The sequence below is a fragment of the Sminthopsis crassicaudata genome, chromosome 1 (genome assembly GCF_048593235.1).
Source record: "Sminthopsis crassicaudata isolate SCR6 chromosome 1, ASM4859323v1, whole genome shotgun sequence".
Lineage (NCBI taxonomy): Eukaryota > Metazoa > Chordata > Mammalia > Dasyuromorphia > Dasyuridae > Sminthopsis > Sminthopsis crassicaudata.
The window spans coordinates 199,726,035-199,734,986 of NC_133617.1; the positions used below are offsets into that span (position 1 = coordinate 199,726,035).

At 33.9% G+C, this 8,952-nt stretch overlaps 2 pseudogenes; both read left to right on the forward strand.

Moving 5' to 3' along the window:
• The first annotated feature begins 6,961 nt into the window (after positions 1-6,961).
• Positions 6,962-7,695, forward strand: LOC141549539 (putative ATP-dependent RNA helicase DDX27 pseudogene; annotated as a pseudogene).
• Positions 7,696-7,724: 29 nt separating this feature from the next.
• LOC141549547 (putative ATP-dependent RNA helicase DDX27 pseudogene) lies at positions 7,725-8,716 on the forward strand (annotated as a pseudogene).
• Positions 8,717-8,952: the final 236 nt, after the last annotated feature.

Here is an 8,952-nt window from a genome sequence, read left to right on the forward strand (position 1 = left end):
TCCTTTTTGACTTTGGACAAATTACTTCTGGGCCTCTGTTTCCTTAACTGTAAAAGGAAAGGATTGGTCTAGATGCTCTTTAAGCTCTATCCTATCTCCCTACTGAATAATCCATTCAAAATGAGGGGAACAACAGAAAAGCTGGGATATTGGATAAGGGGAGAGATATGTACTATCTGTTTGTGGAACAGTGAAACAACAAACCTGATCAAAGTGGAAAGCATACATTAGATAATGTAACACTTTATTTGTAATGGTTGGGTGTGATATATTATATTTTTTCCATGTAGGTTATTTTGTTCCTGTGGATCTTTCTACATATGGCTCACAGGGAAGCAAGAATAAATATCTGTAGATTCTTTTCTCATAGACATAGACATTTTGGCAGTGTGTTTTTGCTGTTTTCTCATATACTCTACTAGGTATAATATAACTAAAAAGGGCAACTTTCTTCTGTTATGAAAGTGAGGTGAAGATCATACAGTGGAAAGCAACAGTTAATTGTGCTTTGGGATAAAAAGTTCCGAGTTCAATTCTGGTTCTAATTACTAGTTGTGCACATATCATTTTTGCCCCTCTCTGGGCCTCAAGTTTGTATAACTATTTAAAAAATGGGATTAGATTATATGATCTCTAAGGCCCCATTTTGCTATTTGTGATGGTTTCCCTGTAAGATAGGTTGGAAAATAATGTCTTCTGAAGTTTTTGCTTCTTTTAGAACTGGTTGAAAAACAAGTCACTTTAAATTACTGAATCTACTCTTATAGAAGAGGTTGCATTGAAACAGTTTGCAGCCCAATTGCAACTATTAGAATGGTAATTTAAATGTCCACTAGGTACAAACAGAAAGTAATAAACAGTTCCTTAATTCAAAGATATCAAAGCCTACTGCTAATCGATAGGGCTGGAGCAAGTTAACCAGCATTATATTGTCTCCATTAGGAATGTAACATACGGGTGTTATTTTCTGTGAATGTATCTGAGCTTCCCTGTGCTTGATATACTGTAACTTAAGAAAGGGGATAAGAGATACAAATAATGGAAAATCATCAAATTCTTGCAAATGTTTTAAAATTTGATTTTAGATTGAGACTGGTAATGATACACACTAGCATAAGGAGTTGATATCACAATGATGATTTTTTATGATTAAATACAAGACTTTTTTTAAAATATTAACTTGAAATTTGCTGTTTGGTTTCAACTGAAAGTATCTTGAAGGAGCAATTTTTCTTGGAATTGTGCTTATATGCAGAGTTTTCTATTAAATCCTTAGGTTTTGTTTACTATTTGCTCCATAATACAAGTTTGTATATATGTATGTATGTGGTTGTACAGGTACATGTATAAATAAGTAGCCTTCATTTCATGTTTAAGAGATGTAAGGATAACAGTTGATTGAGCCATCAACTGATTATCCATGCCTACTTAAAATAGCTAACAAAATACCTTAGGCCTGATGCTATGCTTGTCTTTATTCATCATAATTGTCATTTCTTATGGAAAAGTAATATTCTATTACTTTAATATGCCAAAATCTGTTTAGCCATTTCTCAATTCATGGGCATCTACTTGGTTTCCAGTTCTTTTCTAACACAAAAAGCCACTGCTATGAATTTTCTGGTTAGGTATTATATTGCTTTTAATCCAGCACTTGGCATAGTGCTTTATACATAATAGGTCCCAATTGTATAAACTAATTCCAAGATAACATTAATTTCCTTTGGCTGGTTTGCCATATCATTGACTCTTTGAACTATCAAATTGAATATGGGAATAGAAGGTAAAAGGTGAATCCAAGAAATATTGCAAAGGAATAAATAAGAAGGTTTTATAACATATTGGATGTAGGAACTTGAACAAAAAAATCAAGACTTAAAGATAATATCAAATATTGCAGCCTGGCAGCCTAGAACAATAACAATGTCATTTATCTCCAAATGGTCAGAATGTTTTCATGTGTGAATATCTAAGAATTCATATATAAGCAGTTGATCCTTAGGTAGATTATGATTATATTTCTTCAACCTTTCATTCTCTAGTTTAAGCAAGTCTTTGATTTTAATGAAGCAATGTCTTTAATCTCTTTTTAGAAATCCTTTATATTTCTGATAAGAAAATAGACAATTTAATTTTAAAAATTCAGAGCTTTACATTGCTTTAGAAATCTCCTTTTCATTTTATTAGGCATAATATTGGTATCTAATACTACCAATCTCTAATTTATGAACTTCTGCCTTTCCTTTTCCCCTTATAATACTATCTTACTGTGTTGTTCATTTTGGTGAAAGGTCAAAGAACAGTATATCCTGACCTTACATAACTGTTGAAATCCAAATTAAGTATTGTGTTTATATTCATAAATCTTGGGTTGTCTTGACTTGCTTGTGAATTGGATTTGAGGGAAGCAGAATCACACAAAGTTCTCAGCCTTATTCTCTCTGCCAGAGTCACTGAAGACCAATGACAGGAGAAAAGTCAAGACAACTCATGATAGCCTGGTATGCAGTAGATGACTTTAGTATCTTTGATATCTGACAAGATCTAAGTATTCCATAATGCCTGCTTCATCTCCCTTCATGTCAATTGGAACAAATTTTTCTTCTTTGTTCATTCCATCAGGGGAAATTTTCATCTGCTTAGAGTAGATTTCTCCTGACATTGAGTTCTATCATTTACCCTCAACCTTCTTTAGCTGATCTACTGGAATGGTTTACTGAGGGGTAGTCATTAAACATTCTATTGCTTCTTAGAACCATAGAAGAGAGCTGGGTGAAAGGTGGACAGCAAAAGTGCTCATCCACTTTCTATAATTAATGTGTGGGAGAGGATTAGAAAGTGAGGTGGAGATTTTCAGAATAAACAGCAGCCTTTTTGCAATTTTGCTTAGAGGCAGTATTAGGGTGACTCATGGTTAATCATTTTTATTTGTTAAGAACTTGGTTCACACACACAAACATTCAAATGTTGTAAAAAAAAAAAGTACAAGAATGGTGTAAATAAATGTTAATAGATCTTTCAATGATATACTCCTGCTCACAGGAGCAAAATCAGCCTCACATTTAATTTTGAATGGAATCTGGCTCCATTCTACTTCTCTCAGTCCTCCCTTTTACACCTTCTATATACTAACCAAAGAGAAACCAAAGAGATGTCCCTTGTCTCAAGGTAATCCTATTTCTGCATAATGCCCTCATCCAAGCAAATTGGATAGTTTCCTGTGACTATTCTTCATATTCTTCTTGTGACTAATTCTTCATAATTATTCATATATGAATAGTGATTCAGTATTGGTTAATAGAGCTCTGAGCCTGAGACTCTTTATATGGCAGGCTTAGAGGAAGAGATAGGAGAGAGAAGTGGAATTCAAGAGATATGGGATGAGAAATGCAAGTGGAAAACTTTGCTCCTGAGAGTCCCTGGAGTGATGGACGTATGGGCAAAATCATCTCCTCAATATGAACAGTTTCAATGTCAAAAATTTCTGAAATCTGTACATGTAAGAGACTGGTAAAAATGGATTTTTCTGTTGAGAATTTTTTTTTCTAGATTGAGTTGAGGTTTTTATCTTGCTCCTAAGCCAAAGAGCCCATTGACTGTTGTGTATTTTATTATCTATTTTAATCTGTATAATTTCTCCAATTTCCATTTTGCTACTTGCTTACCATTTGTGATGATCTTTTGTGAAATACTTTTGTAGGGAGAAAGAGCTAAGTCTGAGGAAAGTAAGTTAATAGTTGCTCTTCCCTTTAGAGTATCTAGGGAAAATTTCTTTTATTCTGAACCCCTAAAAGTTTTGTATTTATAGGTTATAAATATGATGTGAATTGCATAGGTATAATCCTAACCTAATAATCCTCTTGGGGATAGAAAGTGGAGGATAATACTTTTCCCAAACCTCTTGCTGCTCTGACCAAAGGTGGAAATTAGTCTTCTTTGGGCTCATAGGATGATGTGTTCCAGATCTTGTCTATCTAAATAAATTACTATGATCAGCTGAGAATTTATAAGATGCATAACATTCCACAATTAATAGGCAAAGATATGAACAGATAATATTCAAAGAAATTGAAGGCATTTCTAGTCATATAAAAATGTTCCAAATCACAATCTATTAGAGAAATGACTAGATTAGCTAACATGACAGGAAATAATAATGATAAATGTTGGAGGGGATATGAGAAAACTGAGACACTAATACATTTTTGATGGAGTTGTGAACTGATCCAACCATTCTGGAGAACAATTTGAAACTATGCCTAAAGAGAAATAAAGCTGTGCATACTTTCTGATCCAGCAGTGTTATTGCTAGGTTCATATCCCAGAGAAATCATAAAAGAGGGACCCACATATGCAAAAAATGTTTGTAGCAGTTCTTTTTACATTGGCAAGGAATTAGAAATGGAGTAGGATGCCCATCAATTGGGGAATGGCTTTATAAGTTTGGTATATTAACATAATGGAATATTATTGTTATGTAAGAAATTATGAGCAGGTTGACTTCAGAAAAACCTTGAAAGACTTACATGAACTGATGCTAAGTGGAGTGAGCAGAACCAGGAGAACATTGTACACAATAACAGCAAGATTATATGATGATCAATGGTGATAGACTTGGCTCTTCTCAGCAACGTGTTGATCCAAGACAATTCCCAAAAGACTTGGGATGGAAAATGCCATCCGTGTTCAAAGAGAAAACTTTGGAAACTGAATGTGGATCAAAGTATAATATTTTCACTTTTTGTGGTTTGGTTTTTCTTTTTTGTATGTGTTTTTTTCCTTTTGTTCTTATTTTTCTTGTAAAACATGACAGATACAGAAATATGTTTAAAAGAATTGTATATGTATAATCTATATCATATTTCATGCTGTTTTGGGGAGAGAGAGGGTAAGGGAAGGAAGAGGAAAAATATGAATCTCAAAATTTTACAAAAATAAATGTTGAAAATAATCTACATGTATTTGGAAAAATAAATTACTATTGAGAAAAAATTCATCTCAGAGATGGTAGCTCAAAAAAGAGTGTATTTTTTTAGAATCTTACTACATAGCAATAACAAAAAGTTGAGAGAATGAATAGAACAGTGCCTGAGTCCTGTGTACATCTTGTTTGGTCATGGTTGTTTGCATGTTTTGTCCTCCATTAGACTGTGAGCTGCTAGAGATCAGAGTTTGTCTTTTGCCTTTCTTTGTATCCCCAGTATTTCATATATGTATATATATATATGTATATATATATAGTATTATGCCTGGCACATAGTAGGTATCTAATAAGTGTTTATTAACTGACAATCCATACAGAGGTTACTACAGATAATAACTAGTATAGATTAAGTGATTTGTTCAAGTCTTCTGACTCTTGATATCAAGGAGTTGATTTTTATTTTCTGTTTTTTCTGTTTTCCTGATATTAAATAGTATTCAGTTTTAATCTATAACTCATCTTTAGGTCTCTCAGATAATTTGGTTTTTTAAATTTCATTTAATGTATGTTCAAATTTATGAGAACAAATATTTATTAAGTGTTTACCATGTGCAAGACCACTTTGAAAGGCATTGGTGATAATAAGATGAACAACTCCACAATCACTGCCCTCAAAAAATTTACAATCTAATGAATACACAACATGTGCTGATAGGTTTATGAAGATAATCTACCAGAGAAGAACGTATACAAATAATTTACCAGAAATTTTGAAGAAGGGAATTTATTAATAGCTGCTATGTGCCTGACAATAGACTAAGAATTTAATAAATATTTAACTTATTCTAATAACATCTCTTCAAGGTAGAAGTTTTAATAATGCACATTTTACAGTTAGGAAACTGAACAGACAGAAGGTAGATGATATGTCTATGGTTGTACAACTAGTTAAGTGTCTAAAGCTGGAGTTGAGGTCTTAGTGATTCCAGGCCCAGAGCTCTGTTGCATCACTTATCTATCTTAAGAAGACTAAAGATGGGTGGTAAGAAAAAAAGATCCACAGTAAAGTTGTGGCAAAGGGAGAGATCAATTCAGGTATGGGGAATGGCAAGAAAGCTTGCTTTCTTGATGGAAAATAAGGTAATCAGATAAGGAAAAAGGAGCTAATGTGAAGTGTTACATTGAAATAAATGTTATTAAGAATTTGGGCAATTTAGAATCTAGGCAGGTTTCTGATCAGTATTATAACATGATAACAAATGACAACAACCAAATTATTTTTGCTAGCATGTGCCAGAGCAAAAGACTTAAATAGTCCATTACAGAATCAATTACAATTGAATTGAAGCCCTTCTTAGACTCCATGAAAAGTGGATGAATCTCAATAAATTTCAAGTTTCCTTTTGTTTACATCTCTAATGCAAATCCAGGTGGAAGTCTAACAAAGGGAATTTTTATATTTCAGAGTTAAGAGATCATGGTACTGAATATTTAATTTACCAGAGGTTGCCTGGGGAATGAGTGATTCACCAATTTTATTTTTATAGTATATCTTACTTGTGAAAATCAAGATTACCCATGATATGGATATGGAAGAAAATTATAATTATGCTAAGTAAAATGTCCATAGGACAGAGAACTGAACTAGAAATGATGTTTTTATTTTGTTTTGTTTTGTTTTTTTTTAACATCACTTTTGGTCTCTCGGCTACTGCTGAAACTGATCCACACACATTTCTGGGTACGTAATGAAGAATCAGCAAAGAAGCATGTAGGCTTAGAAAATCACCAGGGCTAGTACATTCTACATGATCCTTTGGTCATACACCTATACCCAGCTTTCTCAGAGTCCCAGCTGCTCAGCTGGCTACTTCTATTTCTCTTCCTTTTCAAGTTCCATTTTGTTTTCATAGCTTCCCCCAATCCTTTTCTTGATTTGTGTGCACCTGTATTTATTTCTTGAAAATTGGCATGAAAGATTGGACTTGAGTAATAACTCAAGAAGAAGTCCTAGAGGATCTCCACTGTCTCTAGGTGATGTGTTTGTGGAGCCACAATGTTTCAGGAGTTAGACTTGATGGGGCAATTGAGAAAGATGCTGGGAGGCTCCTGGAACCAGAAACCAATAGCAGAGATGATGAGAAAGAGGAGCCTTTTGTGCTGGGCAGAAGAAAGTAGGCATGGGGGAAGAATTAGTGTTGATTTCAATCCAGACTTTGCTTTTACTGAAAAGAAAGGCGCATATGATGGGAAATGGACCCCAGTTAATGTTATAAATAACCTAAGAAGAGGGTAAACTTAAATGACAAGATTAAAAAAACCAGAAGGATGATGAAAAAGAAGCCAAATTTCAAAAAACAGTAGATGAGAAGGTAGAAAATGAGGTTTCTGTGAAGGAAAATTAAGATGACTCTGAAGGAGAACATGAGGAAGAGACAAAACAGAATCAGAATCATAGTATTCATTAGGTGCTGAAAACATCCTCACCAAAGCAGATACACTGAAGGTGAAGAAAATGAAGAAACAGAAGAAAGAGGAAAAGGAAACAAGATTTTTGCAGATGCCTCTAAGTATGATGAAAATCTCACATTCTAGGACATAAATCTTTCTCGACCACTCTTAAAGGCCTTTATAGCTCTAAGTTTCAAGCAACCTACCCCTATCAGAAGACCTTCATACTTGTAGAGCTATTAGAGAAAGATATCTGTGCTCATGCAGCAACAGGGACAATTAAAACAATTGCTTTTTCCCTTTTTGTTTTGGAAGGATAGACTCCCATAACCCATGTACTAATGCAAGGATGAATGTTGAAAACTATCTTTGCATGTATTTTGAAAATAAAAAACTATTATTAAAAAATAAAATTTCATTTTAGTTCATTAGGATATTATGATAGCAAAAACCATTAAAATGAACTTTTGTTAAAACAATAACAATAAAACCTATTTTTATGTAAAAAATAAAATTTTTATATCAATATTTAAAAAAAGAATCCTGTCTGGACCTTTGTGAATAGCAATATATACGGGGTTCCATTCCTAAGGCAGGAATTCATTTGAATCTGAGGAGATGGGGAAATCATTGTGTCAGTTCTTTAGACGTGAACTTTTACAGACTATGCAATGCTATTCACCCAGACTAAGAAGTAGGCTCATTGTATGCACATCCTTTTAGGGTTTATGGGATTGCAGGTGGGAGAGCTGAATGGAACCTCTCTCAAACGCTGTATCTGGAAGCCCTAAGGCTGCAAGAGAACTAGACGTCAAAGATGTCAAAACATTCATCAACTTTACAGTGCCCAGTACCATCAAGTATTATGTGTACCTGGTAGATAGAACAACATGTCCTGACAGGACTGGACTTTCTGTCTCCCTGCTGGGAGAGGAGGAATGTAAGATTTTGAAGGAGATTGTGAAATCAGTAAAAGCACCTGTGAAAACTGATTCTTCCTCAAGATTTAATCTTAAAATTCAGAGACAAGATTGAGAAGATGGAAAAAAAGATATGTTTGCAGTCCTGAGTTAATAGGCTGAAGAGAAAGAGATGCAATACTCAGAAGCCCATGTAAATGTAGCAAAATGACTCTTCTAGAAAAGGAATGAATCTAGTTCCTAGGTGAAGAGGAAAGAAAAAAGGAAAAAAAATTGCCAAGATACTACAAAAATTTGACTTGGTTTTGATGGGGGGAAAAGAAAAAAGAAGTTTATGAAGGTCTCCAAGAAAAAGGGGAAAATGACACCAGAAGAAAGGTCTTAATTTGAGATTCTAAAGTTACAGATATTTGCTGAGTGATTGGCAACAGGAATCACAGGGCTAAGAGCATAGAAGCCATGCCTGAGGAAGAGCCAAGATGAAGCAAAAGAAGGTAAAGAAATCTGTAGATGAGAAATTTATCATTGCTAAAGAATGGAAACAGAAAGGATTATTCTATTCAAGGAGAGCTAAAAACTTCAAATCTAAATCTAGGTGGTATAAAGGATAGAATGCTATTCCCAGAATCAGGAAGACTTGAGTTTAAATTGTTGTGC